Source organism: Linepithema humile, chromosome 2 (genome assembly GCF_040581485.1).
Source record: "Linepithema humile isolate Giens D197 chromosome 2, Lhum_UNIL_v1.0, whole genome shotgun sequence".
NCBI classification, from domain to species: domain Eukaryota; kingdom Metazoa; phylum Arthropoda; class Insecta; order Hymenoptera; family Formicidae; genus Linepithema; species Linepithema humile.
Window position 1 is genome coordinate 17,292,907 of NC_090129.1, and position 15,742 is coordinate 17,308,648.

Here is a 15,742-nt window from a genome sequence, read left to right on the forward strand (position 1 = left end):
CATACACAAAAACTGTCATTAACACGCTGAAGTTTACATTTTCGTTGCAGCAATATTTTTAATTGTCCCAAAACAGACGAGCCGCGACCTGACAATTGGCCTCCGAACACATGCTTCATTGTCATGAGCACGCATTTTTCGGTGTCCTGCTTTAAAGCCTGGACACTAACAAGGACAATGTTCAGGAAGATCCAAGCTTTCGAGATGTGGGCCTATCGCAGAATCTTAAAGCTTCTTGACCGAGTCATCGACAAGGAGGTTAGGTCGTCGCATTGGCGGGGAGATCAAGAAGAGGAAATTGAAGTACTTCAATCGTGTGTTGCGCAACGAAAAACACCACCTCGTACAATTGGTAATCCAGAACAAGATAGATGGAAGATGCGGTCCAGAGCGCAGGAGGACATCCCGGTTAAAGAATTTGCGCCAATGGTTTGGACTCAGCACGACGTCTCCGTTTCGAAAAGCTGTAAACAAGGTTCAGATCATGCCACTGATCGTCCTTGAAGGACAGGGCATTTGAAGAAGAAACAGACGAGGAAAATGCATCAGGTGGATAGAAATTGCTAACACTTGTGGAATTTTCGCAATGAACTTAAGCAAAACGTACATCAATTAGTAATCTATTCAATTGTGTCAGTTGGTTAATTTTATTGCATAATGTTACATAGTCACATTATTAACACTTAATCTATACAAATCAAACAATTAAAAAAAATTCGTATTTATTTTATAAGTTTTAGCAGCAATTTTTAAAATTTATAAAATGTCTCCTTGCAATAATTACACGCAATTGCAAACGCTGTTTACATGCGTTGCATCATTGTCTTATTGATACAAATTGTATTTTTGACTTGATAATTCTCAAATTGTGAAAAGTCATCGAAGGAAGGGCGTCGTTTTGCGGAACGAGCCGCATGTTAGGCTTTAATGAGAATCGGGAGAAAGTTTCCCGAGGCTTTTCTGTGTAGGCGGGAGTGCGGTGCGCACATTATCCTTAGGGACGAGATGACGTGTCGCGATGGCGTCGGCATCTATCTCAGGTCCATAACCCTTGTCCTTTCTCCCTTTCGCTTCCCCACCTTTCTCTACTCTGCAGCGCCATTTTCATTTACGAGGACCTCTCGGACGACGTTAAGTTATTAGCCATGCGGAGTGCTGGCATTAACCGGACGTGGTGGGCTCTCCATGAGCGGTATGCCGTCTCGGCGATCAAGATTACTCGCTATGCTAATTATAAGGAATTGTAGACGGCGGAATAAAAGCTTAACAGAATTAGCGGTCGTTTGATAAATAATTGCTTCTTTCATACATTTCATACGCTGCCACTCTTGTGTACTGCATTAAAAACAACGCTTACAAACTTTAACTGCATAAAATTTTTTTCTTCCTTCTCATTTGAGCTCGTTTAAGGATTCTGCAAATTCTCGACAAAACAAAATTGTAAGCAGGATCCTTTAATATTTATTATATTAGCAAAAAATTAGTATTTATTTATTACATAAATGTGAATTATTTTAACATATTTTAATATTAAATGTTTAATATTGAATACGGAATTTTGACTTGTATTTGTTTAGCAGAAATGTTTTTTAATTATCTTTTCATTTTATTCATCATTTCGATCAAATATTATTTTTGTTTAATTATAATGGCAATTTCCGAATATTTTCAACGTATGATATTCAGCGCATCAAACTTATAACATACTTACTTAAACAACAATTGATGTACATATGTTTGTCATATTTGCTACTTAGAAATCTCTTTATTCATATTATTTAAACAAGCAAATTGCCCGCGCATTCTGGCTATGCTTTCAGCCCGCAAATAAATCATATATGAATGCGCGCAATCGTGCACGGCGGAAGTGTACATTTTAATGCATTTATGATGCATTGTCAGTCAGAATCTTTTCTGCCCGACGGTATGGCGTGTCTCGAAGGGGATGTACAAAATGTGTTCTTGCGTCTCCCTCCTTTCTCCACAACAGAGAACAAGGTGGAGATCGAGTAGCAACGAGGAGGGTGGAAGATAGGCGCTGTCGTTGCAGTAAATTTTTGTTATTCATGGAATAGCGATTGCTTCCGTCGCTACGAGCACCGACAACCGATGACTAGCGAAGAATACGCTAATTTTACGAGCACTCTCGTTCCTTCGCTTCCTTCCTTCGCCAATTTTTCCCCCTTTGATACAAAATTATCTTGTTTTTTTTTTTTTCGACAACGTTACCTTTATTTCATATCAGACATTTGGTGATACAAATTCAACGCATATACAGAAAAACAATTAAAAAATCTTAAATTTTTATTAACTTATTGTGTTTTTAAACACTTCTGTACGAATATCTCTGGCACTTGCGATTTTAATTTGTAACACTTTACTATATACTTTTTTTATCACGATGCTATTCGGCTAGTAAGCATCTTCTTTTTAACATTTTTGTCAACATTAAATTTTACTCAAACACACAACCATCGGAACATTGGACGAGAAAACTGTTTCGAAACCAATCGCGCCAACTCTAATAAACAATTTTTTTCCTTTCCGCTCGAAAATTTCGATAAGAGCTCGTCGTCCATCCGGCAAATCCGCTCGTCCAATCGTTATCCGATTCCATTAAGCCGTCGTTTAGCTTAAGACACGATCGGGAGCGGCATAAAGGCGCCCCTCAAAGTATCCTCCAGCAGCAGTGTCGAGGACTTCTTAATCCTTCCTAAATAAGTGCGCGCACATTGGCAAAGATGCTGGACGTTTGTCACGCGGCAAGTTAGAAAGAGGGAAGGGGGGGAGGCATAGACGGACCCCGAGAGTTGCAACAGAGACGATTGGATTAAAACAGATCACATCGATCTCGAAGCGAGGGTGGATGGTTAGCGGAAAGAGGAAAAGAGATGAGGGGAAAGATTTTCTTCCTTGCCTCGCATGCGCATCTCCTCCCGCGCGTCGAGTGTTCTATTAATTCCGCCTGTTCGTTAGTAATGGAAATTATTCTAGCTCCGTACCGGCGCGCAAACACCTCGACGCGCTTTATCGCCATTTTAATCAGCGAGTACTTTAATTAATTGTCCGTTACATAATTCATAGCGGCGTGTCGCTTTATACGCAGCAGCGTTCGCAACTGTGAGCGATTCATAGAGTGCCGGATTGGCCGCAGGGCCTACGCTTAATGGCGGCAATAACGGACGATTTGCGCGGCGACGTGCAAGAAAAACGGCGGAAAGACGGCGTGGAATGTGCGGAGGTAAGACACTTTTCTCTTCGCGCTAGCCAATTTCAGTTAATTTCACGGGCATCCCCGCAAACAAGTCGTTTGTTGTCGCTATCATCGTGCGGCTTTTAAAATTGGCAGTTGCTACAAATTAATCACTTATTAATTAATTCAATTTTAGTCATTGCGTCGTAACAAATGGAAATAATTAGCAAGAAAGTAATTATATTTTATTTAACATAGTGAATCAAAATGCTGTAGTTGGTGAATTGCTGTGTTTTGCTGAAAAAACAAGTCAAGTACAAATCATAGTCTTGCGATAAAATGTGTATTCGTTACACATATTTATTATCGGAATTAAAACGCAAGATAGTATAAAGAAAAAATGGACAATCTCTGTTATTGTATAATTGTGATTGTATTAGTAAAAAAAATACTCATCCTGTTTCTCGAATATTTGGAAATAATTTATGGACAGCTAGCTTAATTAACTTGTATTTCTTGCAAAAATATCACCGAGCATGCATGAGTTTTCGATGTAGAAAAAAATAAAATAATTTGCATGTATGGCAAAAAAAAGTAATTGACGTCTGTTTATCGTAGTGAATGGTAGGAACCTAATGAACGTGCACTTTTAATTGGACCGCGTTCAATACAGACAGTCGAGATACATAAGTTGAAATAATGCACAAAAGTAGAAATTGCAATAATAAAAGTTTTAAATAACTGTGCAATGCATTGTGTGTATGCGTATTTATACATATTAGTGCATTAATTTTCCTTCTAGCTATATTTTTTAACGGATTTAAAGTAAAGTCTTATCAAAGGAAGTATTGTTCGTCATTATTCGTTAATTTTTAAGCTACAACATTAAATAATTTGTAAGATTAATTAGACGTCATTTTGTTGCAATTTCTTTCTGATATTATAATTACCTCGATAATTAAATGTAAAATTGATTTTATTTTTAAACTTTACTTGCAATATTTAATAAAAGCATTATTATGTAATAAATAATAAATTATAATAGATTTTTCTATATAATTATTTATTAATAATCTTTCTCACATCTTTTATACATTTTTAAATAATTATGTTGTAAAATTTGCAGCGTAAAATATACTGATTTTGATAGGAAAAAAAAAACGGAGAAATATCGAATAAATAATTATTGCAAATGGAGAAAAGGGCAGAAAAACAATTCCGGACAATCGGCCGATCACGATATAAATTCGACGTCGAAAATGATTACCGCGCAATACTTCGCAATAAATCTTTCTCGGTAATAATCGACAGTGCGAGAGTCTCAATTTAATGCCGACGCGGCAAATGTGTCCGTACGAAAATTTAATTATTTATTTGATCCAGCGTAATAATACGGAAGCCATCGGAATTAATAAAACGCGGATGGGCAGATACGGCCGGTGCGTTTTAAACATTGAGACGCATTAAATCCCTTTAAAACTGGTCATCGTTCATTTATTTAATTAAAATGCCCAGCTGCCTGGCTGCCGCGCCGCTTTTCACAATTTAACATATTTAGTTTGAAGAATGCTAAACACGATACTTTTCGTTGTGCGTCGAATTAAAAGGAACGGTAATTTCGCGAATAAATGTCGATGCAAACGAGCATCGATCGATTTGCCGTGCAGACTGTTAATAACAAATTTCCGATTAAAGCGTACAATGGCGGCAGTAATAAATTTACTGAAATTCGCGCGATATCCGTGCACGAATCGCCGCAAAATGTTGGAATATGCCGCGTCTTTCAAAAGCGCAATACACGTGAGCAAACCATCGATTTTAAATGAAATCGTATTTAAACATTCTGATAATCCTGTGATGAAAATTAAAATAACACATCCGATAAAATATTAATTGCATAATCGAAGCAGGAAAGTTTCAAACGGAATTATTATTTGACTCAAATTTTACATACACACAAGTTATTCAGAATAAAACTTGCACACATGCAAAACAATAATAAATATTGCTCATTATTACACATATCGATAAAATATCTTCTTTAGACTTATTACAAGACTTCATTTTTATTTATTAGTCAAAATTGTAATCTATGAAAAGCTCCAATAATCAACTTTGTTGCTTTATAAATATTTTATTATATTATTGCAGTTGTGTGATAATGTCTATAAAATTAAAAATTAATAATCTAAAAAATCGTATACTCTATAAACATTTTATATACTTAATACTTTTTATATTTAATATAGAAAAGCGAAAAGTTTAAGACTAGTAATTGGAAATATCTACTCTAAGAAATGAAAAAAGTATTTGTATTATTTAAGAACAAGAAAAAACACTCCTTTTGTCAACACTCTTTTTAATCAAACAACAGAGTCATAAAATCTTAAAAAGTTTTATAAAAATAATGTTTAAAACATAAAAAAGTTTTAAACACTTCTTTCGTCAAAATAACCGCCCTTAGTTTAAATTACTTTTTTCACTAATCTTGGCTACAAGTTTATTAACTTTTTTTTATGAAAGATTTTTCCATCCGTCATCTAAAATAGCCCAAAGGTCATATCATTTTTTGATGTTGGACATTTTTCTCGGATCATTCCTCGACGATTCCTTTGAAATGGAAACATAATAAGATTTTTAACGTTAAGTTATGATATTGAAACAAAGAGTTTTATAGACGTACTCTTTTTTTCTGTCGTTTCCTCGAAATTAAACAATGCTAAATTAATCACAGCTGTTTAAATAATGGTTGGTTACTTTCAACTAAAAAAAAATATTGAATAAACTATGAAACTTTTAAGTAATTGTACTGATATATTCTAAAATTTTATACATGATCTCAAACTTCTGGCCAGCGGTGTGTAGGTGCTACATAATAATTATAAAACCAAAATTCGTTGAAGCTTTCTCTTTACAAGCACGGCGACGTTTGGCGATATTTAAATAACTGTCCACAGCATATAATTAAAGGCTATTTCCAGATTAATATAAGAGGATTTGGAGAATTACGAAAGAAAGCGTCGTGTCACACTTTCCAACTTTCGTGAAAATCGCTTTAACTCCGTTCCGAAACTTTAATCTTCTTTCAGTCCGAGGAAAACTAAAGTTCGGGATATAAAACGATAGATGCGGCCGTCTTGCATTTTGATAGGATATCGGCCGGTGAAGAATGCGATTATGTGAAATTTATTCAAAAAGTGCTTCCCAAGAATTGCTATGTCAAAATTCATTAATTACGATATTGTCATACGCTATCCATATTGTTTAATCTATTACAATAATTCGGCGAAATAAAGTGGCAACCACTCTCTATATTCCATTTACATTGCGTTTTTTTCACAATTTTTAAATTAACAATTTTAAACGCAGACACCGAACAAACGTCACAAATTCTGTTATTAAAATTGAACAATGCTGCATATGAAAAAAAGGAGAAAAACAGCAAAGTAAAAATACATTGCAAATATAACAATTTACATAAAATATTTACAAAAAACTGCACTGAAAAACACGAGCGTGCTGTGCTCCGTAGAAAGATTCAAATTTGGAAAATACCGCGATTTCACAAAAGATTAGGATTTCACTTGTCATCCCGCGATTGTTTAACACCTTTCTGCGCTGTTGTGCAACGTCGAGGCGGCCGGCAATCCCGCGCCCTAATAACCCTTAGCCAAGATGACGCGTCAGCCGATATAACAAACATCACTTCGTCCTTCTCTCCACGTCCGCCATGTTTGCACACGGTTCGTCAACGAGCTTTGCTGCGGCTTTAAAGCTGCCGGTGTTTGACAATCCCCGACGAGCGACATCGCTCTCGGATAAGTAAGGTCACTCCGAAGGCCGACGTCCGTCAATCGGACTCGTCCTGCCCGGATCAACGTGTCCTCGCGCCGGGCAGAAGACAGAAGACAAGAAGGAGGCGGATGCTTTCCTGCGTGTTTGGACAAAGATCACGGATTGTCCGGCAGGCTAATGAGATTCTCCTTGTCAACGGGCGCGATCTGCGCGATACTACGGCGACAACAACGAAGACGACTATCACAATGACGACGACGACGACAACGACGACGACGACGACGACGACGACGACGATGACGACGCGGTGGCGGGTTGATCGGAAGAGGGGGACGGGGGGAGGACTCACCGAGAATCCTTGTTAGTGAGGCTTTGTGCGAGCGTAGATAACAGCAGGTGTCGATTTCTGACGGGATCAAAGCCTATCCCTTCGTGTTTGCAGATCCTCAAGCTACACGCAAATTTAAAGCCTGTGTTATATTTTTAACTCTCAAACCGATTTTTGATTGTGGAGGTGTGATTGAAACATTCGATAAATATGTCGAAATAAATAAGTTGGAATCGGAAGCAAAAGTTTTAGCGTAAATCAAATTGTTTAAATTATTGTACAAAAATATATTTTATAATAAAAAAATAATTGCTGATTTTAGTATTTCAAAAAATAGAATGAAAGAAAGCGCTAATTGTACTTTAGCAATGTGAGCAAACTGTTTATTTGCGTTAAAAAGAGATTTTTTTTGAAAATATGTCAGTCAGCAAAATTATTAATAAATCAAATTGTTTAAATTATTGTATAAAGACATATTTTATAATAAAAAAATAATTGCTAATTTTAGTATTTCCTGCAATAAGATAAGTAAGCTTCCTCGAGATTGTCTGTTCTCTTTTCACATCTTTGATTCTCTTTTTTTTTTGTAAATAGGTACAACATAACAAATATTTATAATTATTGAAAAGAAGTCTTAATAGGTGTGGCAATACAAAATGATTAAAAACTGAGAAATCAGCTAGAGAAAAGTATAAGTGTACACACAAAACACACACACACACACAAAGTTATTTTACAGTAAAGATAAAATAAACTCTTGGGTAACGAATGCATCGAAAGACAATCGAATACAAACGTCGCCAACTCCACACGAAAGAGACAAACACAACCAATCATATTACTCGTAAATCTCCGATGCGCTCCGCAGATTGCAAAGTGAGCGCGCAACCGACTGGCGTGAGTAAACGAACTGAAGCGAGGCTTTTTCTCCCGAGGAAGCATCCGAGGGATAAATAAGGACCAAGGTCTTCCGCACAGCCAGGATTCGTGCTGCGACGAAAAGCGACGAGCGGCTCCGCGTCCGTCATCAGTGCATGAAGCCCGTGTTTTCTTCGACTTTTCATCAGCCGCGAGAATGGTTTTCCATTAAAGCGTTCGAATTGGTGGAAGAAGTCGAAGACAGGACGGATTCAGTCGAGGATGCGGAAACGGAGACGCGGAATGAGCTCGCCGGGGACAAGTGGTTAATTACGGTCGCCGGCTATAAGCCGTCGCGACGGCCGAGTTCTCGTTTAGATCGCCGGCGGGAGCTACTCAATTAGCTCGTGAGAGCTACTCGTCGCAGCTCTCGCGCTTTAAAAGCGAGCCAATTAAATACATCGATCTTTGTAAACGGTTGCGTCGCGTGCATGATGTTACTTTGTGTCCTGCGAAAGGGACAGGATGTATAAACAAGTCGACGATACATCGCGGATACAATGCATCGACAGAAGTCTTGTAAATTCAACGGGGATTCGTTTGTCCGCGCGACTCGATAAATTGTTTTTCGAACGATAAGTAAGAAAAATTTTCCATTTTCAAAATATTTTGAACATCAATATTGTATAATAAAATAGAGAAGAAAGCTTCCTCTTTGCATATTATGCTCGTTAATTAGCGCACATCGCTGCGGATACGTAATGCGCGCTCTCGCGAAATTAATCGAAGCCCGCGAAAATAGAAGGTCTACTAGAACGAAAGATTGAATAAAAACGTGGAAGACGACGCATTTGATACCCAGCGCCTGATCATCAATTAACGGCGGTTACTACACTCCGCGGACTTTCGTTTCACTCGGTCGCATCTAGATAGTGGCAATCATAACGAATCGTCCGTCGATGTCTGCTGCGGGGAATCGTTGGGGAAAGAAGAAGAGCTCTCGGAAGAACAGGAGAGAACCAGTTTCGGACCGGTCGTGGAGAGATGGAACGGCCGAGCGTATCCACCGATCGGATTCAAAATTGATATTCCTTTCATGGGCCGACTGTGATCTCTTGAAAAAATCGCGAAAGACTTTGCCCCTCCCTCTCTCTCTCTCTCTCTCTCTCTCTCTCTCTCTCTCTCTCTTTTCTCTTTCTCTTCCATACTTTGTATGGCGAATGACAGCTGTTGCGACCGCTGCCATGATGCTACCACGAACGATAACACAATGGTCGCCGCTCTTCCTATGCGGTTATCACGCGTTGATCGCTAAGAGTGCCGATCCTCGGAAAATTATGGACTGTCATGATGCGCTCTCGATAATCGGCCCGAGGACGTTCCCGAATACACCCAACTATTCCCGCGTTGCCTCAAGATTTCGTCGCGCGACGATTGTTCGATAAACCGTTTTTAGCGCGTCCTTGTGAAGTGAGACAGCAAGATACGTCATGTGCACAGTGGCGCGTTTTAACCGCTATAAAACTGTAAGCACTGTGAACTTTTAAACTTCTTCTTCCAGAAAAAAGAGAAGTTTCCAAAATCATTCACTATAAAATATCTTGCAAAATTTTTAAACCTAAATATACATCTGTGGCACAAGAAGTGAATGAATCATTTTCTTCCATAACCTCAATTGGAGCTTAAATATACAAAAAGTGCATGTCACTCTGATATAATTACTACAAAAATTATTATATATATATAATAAATCCGTTGTTATTTAGTTATGTCTATGCAAAAAATACTTATGGTTCCAAGAAATCTTCCAATTAAAGTTATAGAAAAAAGAATGACTTAAGCACTTTTTATACCAAGCCACAGATATACACCTGGGTCTCTTTTTACACGGTGGATGCGTACCGTGCAAAAAAATCGTGTAAAAAAAGTCGTGTAAAAATTGATTTGCAACAAAGTAATTATGGGCATCTTCGTCACCCACTTATAAGACGCTTGTTTGTTTATATCACATATAAACGCGCGTACATATTCTTAAGGACGATAGAAAAGGAGAATTTGAAATTCGTACGGGATACGCGTGATTTTTGTGACATTTTCTGCTAACCGTGTAAAAGTAAATAAAACATATGAAAATAACCGTGTAAATGTAAATAAAACGTGTTAAAAAATCGTGTAAATGTGAATAAAACGTGTTAAAAAAACCGTGTAAATGTGAATAGTGTAAAAAAATACCGCGCAAAAAGAGACCTAGGTGTATATATATATAATATGATAAAATTGTAATTCTCTTAATTACAGTATTTAATTACAGTACTTAATTACAGTACAATCAATAAATAAGAATATTCAAAAATAGAAGAAACATATTAAAATCTTTTTTGCTATTAAATTATTTTTAAAGATACACTAAGAGTCTTCAGTGATATCCAAAGTATGTTAATAAAAACAATAAAACTCATCACATTACATTTTCATCGATTAAAAAAATTATTTTATTTTATTTAGTTTTTATGCGTCATGTGAGCTCCAACGGAGTTCACTATAACATTTCGAGATTAATTTGGTCATCGAAAAAGTTAATACAAGTCGCACAAGGTTCAATGTTCTTATGTCTCGCATAATACTTGAAAGTGTGCCATAACGTGATATTAATATTCGCATTAAATCGGCCTGTATAGACCTCACGATCGATAGAAGAAATGGGATGACTTGCGAATCCAAACGACGTTCTGGGAACATGAATAAGAATATCGGCGCGAGGGAATTATCGCTTCTCAGAAAGCATTAGCGAAATATATTTTGACTAGTGCTTTCTACTTTTATGCGATCGACATAATTGTAATAACGTACGATCGCACTCCCGTGCGGCATTTTAATTTTAATTTCGAGCATGCCAGTTTGCTTGCACGGCGTTTTAATTGATTTTAATTGATTACCAGTCGGAAGAGGCGCGCGCGATAATTGTGAAAGGCGGTTTATTCATTAACTATTTATCTGAATGAATTTTTTTCTATCGACTGTTTGCTCGTTTATTGATAATTTTATTAGCAATGCATGTCGAATTATTTAAAGTGCTTTTTTTCATTTAATTTTATTTTTAGATTTTGAACAGAGTTAAAATGTCCATTGAGAAAACTTACATCAGAATAAACATACAAATTGCTTTCTTATTTTGTTTTCGGAATTTTATTTTTAGTGTCAGTTGGCATGCGGTTTAATTCTCTTTATCAGACGACTGCGTGACAAGCCAGATATGTCTTTCAATAATACACGAACCTTTTGAAAACGTGTCAGAAAAGCTTCCATCGTCGAGAGATATTTTTGAAGACACATCTCGTGTAATTTACAATTGACAGGTGAGATATTTGAATTTAAATGGAATGCACTTCTTGTATCCTTCGACGTACACCAATGAACATCCATCTCGCGGCCCTCTCTTGACTCCGTTGGCTTTATTCTACGATATCGTCACTCACATTACACGGAATTCCATCATCGCGTTTCGACTTTTATGCGCGCACGATGCTCAGAACCCGATATTTAATTAACGATGCCCCGGCGCGACTCGGGAACGATACGTAAAAGGTGTCTCTGAAAATTTGCATCTCCACTCAAGTCACGTCGCATGTGGGGCTCTTACCCATATCCTTGCTTATGGTCACCCTCGCGCGCGTTAAGCCCCGATGGTCAATACTTAACGAAGGATATCGTAAAACTCCGATCGCCGCTTGCCAGATCGAAATATGTCAAGCTGGTTTAAGTGGCAACATTCGCTGATATAAAGACGAAAGAACGCCCGTCAAAAAAAAACATTTGTCCGACCGAATCGTATATCTCGAAGGAATGTGCCACTACGCGCTATATTTCACACGTTTGTCAAGTTACATTATTAAAATCGCTGTCGAGTTCAATCATTTTTGCAAATTTCAACTAGATATTAATCGAAATTTAAACACTATAACCATAAAATGACTGAGCGTCTTCAAACTTGTAAATATTTCAGTTAAATAGCACTATTAACATGTAACACCTATGTATATCAAAATAATGATAGTGCTTTCCTTTTGATGCCCAAGTTATACTTAATATTTTTATAGAAAAACACAATTAACTACTAAAAAGTAATTGAATAAACATAAAAAGAGCTTGGAATAATTATCGTATTTTTTTTAAATAAAAGCAGTGAAAAAATATAATTTTAATATCCTTAATATATTAAGAAATTAATGGTTTAAAATGTTTTTTTATTTAAAAATACATTGTTAAACATTTTAGTTAATTGCTCGAGCTTTCTCTCATACAGTAATTGTCTTAACTTACTAATAATGTTATTACAAGCAATTTAAACAAAGAGAAAAAAATTATAGCAAATCAAGTAATAGTGAAATTTAAAGTATTCGTAAAATATTCACATAATTATTTTTTTTTTTTTTTTTGGCAGTAAACTGCGTAATAAAATATTCAGAGTATATTAATTTCGAACTGGAAGAATAATTTATTATTGAATTTTGACGCGACGAAAGCATGCAGCACCGTAAATTTTGGTCTCACATTCTTTATTTCATCTCAAGACACTTGAGCGCAGTGCATTTGCTTTATGGATATAGCAACGATAGAATCGTAATACGGACGCTCGCGCGAGAAACGTCGGGACGACAAAATCGTAATCTCGGCGACACGTCGGATAATTATTCGGATATCCTCGAGAAGAATACCCGAGGTATCTAGATGCCTTTAATGGGGCAAGCTTTCAGCCGCTTATCTGGCCAAGGCTCACTCGGGCTTTTACCCGGGCCCGCTCACCCGCACAGATAAAATACACTCGTAACATATCCCACCCCCCCTCCCGCCTCTCTTTCTGCCTTTCCCCGCCGCCGATATAATTAACCGTTATCGCCGCGAGAACGAACGGCCCCCGTTCTGCCCTGCCTTTTTTTCGCCGGATTGAAATTCCATTACGAGCCATTTATTTTATGCGTGCGTGATCGCCGTTCTTACGAGGAGAGAGCGGACGCGCGTCCCGATAAGGGACGTCGGACTACGCCCAGGACTAACGTCGTTACGCTCGCGAATGAACGTCGCGAGAGAGAGAAAACGGTAAAGTCGATGGGAGATTTGGAGCCCAAGGGTTTTTACTCTTGCGGGGATCATCATCGGTCTTGGAATAGTTTGAAGATCATAATTCTTTCAAAAATGCGGCACTGCGCAGTATTCAATTTATTCGTAATAATTATTTTATTTTCTGTCGCGAGGGCAAATAATGATTAATCGAGTTGACATCACTCGGCGATAATGAAATAATAAAATACGGCAGTAATAACGGTAGATTCATAATTGATTACAAATTCTAAATTGCAAAGTTATATTACAACGCGCGGAGATAAATTACGTAAATTATCTTAATACCGTATCAATACGGTACTGTACGGCCAAGTTATTACGTCAGGAATTTACTCCAACATTGTGTACATGTAAATTAATTAAAATGGATTGACAGGACGCGAGATTGCTCGCTGGGCGCGAGCTCGATTTCCATGCTCACCACCGCTAATAAACCTTAATTAACGATCGCTATCTCGGATAATTTTCCTGGTGAGTCCCGATCGCGGGACTTTAATGTAAGTTAATCAATACTCTTTTAATAATGAAAATTGCTATTTTTCCTCGACAAAAGAAGATGATTATTGGCGCATATACGTACGAAGACCTTGGACTGATGATGAAGTGACTTTATTTCAAAATGATGAAAAATAACGAGTCGATGCAAATGCGATGGACGAAAGTGCCGCAATGTCGGTTATCATAATTTAATGTTTTCAGCTAGTCAAGCGAACTCGAAGAGAGCGACTAGCTGGGGGTATCGTCAATCCGTCTCCGAGAGTTAATTCCTCTGGAGCACGGTTAATCCCGCAGGATTATGTAACGCCGCAGTGTTTAAGCGCCGGGGTCCCTGAAACTCTGGAATGTTCATCTAGATTTAGTAAATTCACCGCGATTCTCCCGCCAGAGATTTTTATCAATTCGATCCACATGTAGCACTTTCGGCGCCTCTCCGCGCTCGATAAGTCTACAGTTAAACTTTGAACTATTGCATTATAAAAAACTATATCAGACAGAAAAATAGACAAATTTGTAGTGTTTTTAAAAAATTGTAGTAAATAAACTTGATTAATTTTGAATCAAATTGCACGGTGTATATCGAGAATTATAATAACAAGGCTATATATACATAGTATTCATACTGAAACTATCGCAGCTTCTAATACAGCCACAGTCTTCTAATGCAGAACTTCTCTTTCCCGAATTGCGCCACTTCCGCCAACAATATTACTCATTATTCCACCCGCTCCGCTCTCCTAGAATCTCTCCCAGCTTCAGTGATCACGGATCGCTAAGATTCCCGGAGTCAAGCTGGTTTCGGTCCACAGGAGGCACGTCTCAATATTTGGGAAGATATAATCGGCTTATAGTCTCTCAAGCCGGTAACTTAGGGTCGGCTCCTACCTGCCCGCGTTCGCGTTCCACGGACGTGACACGTGAACGGGTCCGGATATCTTTTCGGGAGAATGAATAACAGAAGGACTCGAACGAAGAGATAACGGAAGCGAAAGTGAGAGAAAAAGAGTGAGATAGAGACGAAGAAGGAGTGTAAACGCTAGGAGGAGGAGAAGAAGAAAGAGACGGTAGGAATGAGGCCCCCTCGAACGTCGTATCGACTTGGTAAGGAACACGAGATTTCAATTACTCGGCTACCATTTCATCAAATCGGGACTTGAGTTCTTCCCCGCGCCTGCAGGATTCTCAGGGGAAGCCGCTATGTCACCTCTAACGAACGACGAACGACAGACGAGACTGCATACCGAGCGACTCTGTCCTTTTCTTCTACACATAGTCAATTTCCTCTTCCTTTTATTAGCCAGTTTTTGGGACCACACGGAGATTATTCGAATACTTGCAAATGTGACTTGTGTCTTTTTCTACTTTTAAGTGCGGTTTCCGGATGTACAAGAGGTCCCTAGTCGAAAACTTGAGTTCTCCAATATCGAGACTTCGCGAGAGACTTTTAATTCTAAAATAACAAATTTAACCTTTTAAATATTTAATTATGCAAAATTCTTTAAAAAAGCTGAAATTAAAATTTCGTTAAAACATTTGGAGGCCCGTTGGATATTAATTAAATATTAACGCTTTATTATTTATTTTATGAAATCCTGAAATATATTTAATTATATAAGCATGGAAATTTAATTCGCCAAAATTACTTAATATTCTGTGTAGTGTCAGTCGAGCTCTCTGGTCGCAACCACGAACTGCATGGTTCCAGTTCAGTTAAGTTAAATGTCACGAAATTCAAGCAGAGAATAACTCTGCGATAATTAACAAGTCATAGCGAAAAGCTAACACGTCGACATATAGTGACAGATATAACTGCTATGTTAAAGTTCATTTTGCGATATGACGGCCGTATCCGTATATATATTCGGCCTTTTTAACTATAGTTGGCTGTTACACTATATTGTAACTATATTGTAACTATATTGTAACTCAATTAAGAATATGTTAATGAA